Source organism: Penaeus chinensis, chromosome 3, assembly GCF_019202785.1.
Source record: "Penaeus chinensis breed Huanghai No. 1 chromosome 3, ASM1920278v2, whole genome shotgun sequence".
NCBI lineage: Eukaryota > Metazoa > Arthropoda > Malacostraca > Decapoda > Penaeidae > Penaeus > Penaeus chinensis.
Window position 1 is genome coordinate 71,898 of NC_061821.1, and position 2,500 is coordinate 74,397.

A 2,500-nucleotide genomic window follows, 5' to 3' on the forward strand; every position below is an offset into this window, starting at 1 on the left:
GGCTGGAGCATTCTGGATTCACTCCTGGTAAGTCCACAATAGACTGCATCCTGGCTCTTTTAGTCATTGTAGAGCGCCGTCGTGAGGTCGGACGTGGGCTTACACCGACCTCAAGAAGGGGTTTGATACAGTGCATCACGAATCCCTCTGGGAGATCCTGAGACTAAGAGGAATTCCAACAAGGATTATTGAATTCATAGCATTAGTGCTGTAAAGTGTGATGGGGGTCGAACTACTTCCCTGTTAGTTCAGGTTTGATGCAAGGCTGTGTTCTTGCACTAACACTTTTCAATAATTGCATGGTTTGGATACTGGGTAGAGCTACTGTCCAAAGTCACTGTGAGGCAACTCAGGGCAATATCAAGGTTACAGACCTTGACTTTGCTGATGATGTTATTCTATCTGAATCTCTGGAAACCCTAGTGGCGGCTCTTGATGCATTTAGCATCAGGAGCCCCTGGGACTAGAGGTCTCTTGGACCTACACCAAGATCCAGGATTTTTGGGGCCTACTAGGACACCCTGTGCAGTCAGTACGTGCTTGCGAGGAAACCATCGAGGTCACAGAGAGCTTTATATACTTCGGAAGTGCAGTTCATGACTCAGGGCTGTAGACCAGGCAGTCAGTAGACGGATTGGCCTGTCAGCAGGGGTCATGAAGTATTTGGAGATGCCGGTACCTGTGCTGAAGGACAGAGCTACGTGTCTTCAAACCCTTGATACTGCCAATTTTACTATATGGAAGTGAAACCTGGTGAAGTAGCATGACCCTGCAACCTGAAGCTCAGCATACTTTCCCAGGTTGGGTCATGCCCAGGTCAGCCGCCTTGTCCGCGCTCATTGGACAGCAGGCTCTCCTCGTTCCCTGCGCGCTTACACAGCGCTTGTATACTTAAGCCGTAGGCTACTGCTGTTGTCTCAGCAGTAGCAACAGCCCTGGGGAGGTCGAGTGAGGAGGCCGAGAAGGTAGTTTCGGTCGCCATGACGGCAATGACCAAGACTGTCGCAACCCTGAAGAGAAGAAAGCTGCATAGAGCAAAACCAGCCCCACCCTCACCCCAGGACGAAACTCTCCTCCCCACTCCAGCTCAGTGAAAAGCCAAACCAACCAAAGTCAGAGCTACCAAAGGCTCTCCACCTCTCAGTGGACCCAAGGATAGCCGAGGAGCCCTCAACCAGCGAGGACCTCGCATTGGAGTTGTCAGACTCCAACGATGTCTGTGATGTAACTATCACTGAGTAACATCATGACACACCATCTAAGCATCCTACAGTGGAACATCAATAGCTGCTTCAGGAGACATTAACAGTGGACACTGTTCGCTTGTCAGGGTATCATGTCTTCACACTGCCACGAACACCTGGCAAGAGAGGTTTGATCACCCTTGTGAGAGCAACAATCCCCTACTCTACAATAGCCGATGCAGGAAGTACCACCCCATCTCTCTGCTCAGCTGCCTGGTCAAGACGGCCGAGAGGATGGTACTAAACCGGCTCCTATGGAAAATGGGCCCCCCGCACGAACACCTCCACGGGTTCCCAAGGGGCACGGGCACAGCACACAGCATAGCCACGCTCTTAAGCACAATCTCCACAGTGCATCGCACTGTTTAGACTATGTTGAATCCCTTGCCGTCGAGGTTCACCTGGCAGGGGGGCCCCTCAAACTGTACAACGTGTACAGCCGGCCAGGCTGTAGAAGCTTAGACATCAGCCAGGTCTGTGCTTCTGCTGCACACGACCGAGTGATCATAGGGGGAGACCGAGTGATCATAGGGGGAGACTTCAATGCACACCACCCCATCCTGGCTCCCTATAGGGCACCGGATGCGGCCGGCTATCACATAGCCGATGTGCTAGAGACATTCCCTGAGATCGCTCTCTTCAACACCCAAGAGCCAACGCATGTCAGAGTAGGGGTCCAAGACCTCACCCTGGCCACTGCGACTCTGGTGGGGAGGATTGGCTGACGTGTCGATGAGACCGTTCCAAGTGACCATTACGGCACTATAACTACCCTCATGGATGCTGGCCCAGCCGAAATCCTAAGACCGAATCCAAGATGGAAAACAGATAAGGCCAACTGGCAGGCATTTCAAAATGCCTTGGCCCTCTGTCTGAGATGCAATGATCCCCACAAAGCGAAAATGTGGAAGTACTCGAAGCTAGCCTGCTAAATGCCATTAATGAAGCAGCCTCACAGACCATACCAAAACCCGGCCTGAGTCCAGAAGTCACAAAGACGGCTGGTACTTCAACGACGAGATCAGGGAGGTCAACCACAGGGTGAACATGTGCCGAAAACTATCCCGAAGGCAAAGAACCACTGACAACTTATCCCTCCTAAGGGAGGCTGTCACGGATGACAAGGAAAATGCCAACAGAGTCAGGCAGGAAAAGTGGCTGGAATGGTGTGAGTCCTTCGACCACCAAACCACCCTTTCAAAGCTGTGGCAACGGGTCAAGCGAGCTACAAGCCGCTCAGCCCCGAGGTGCACCCA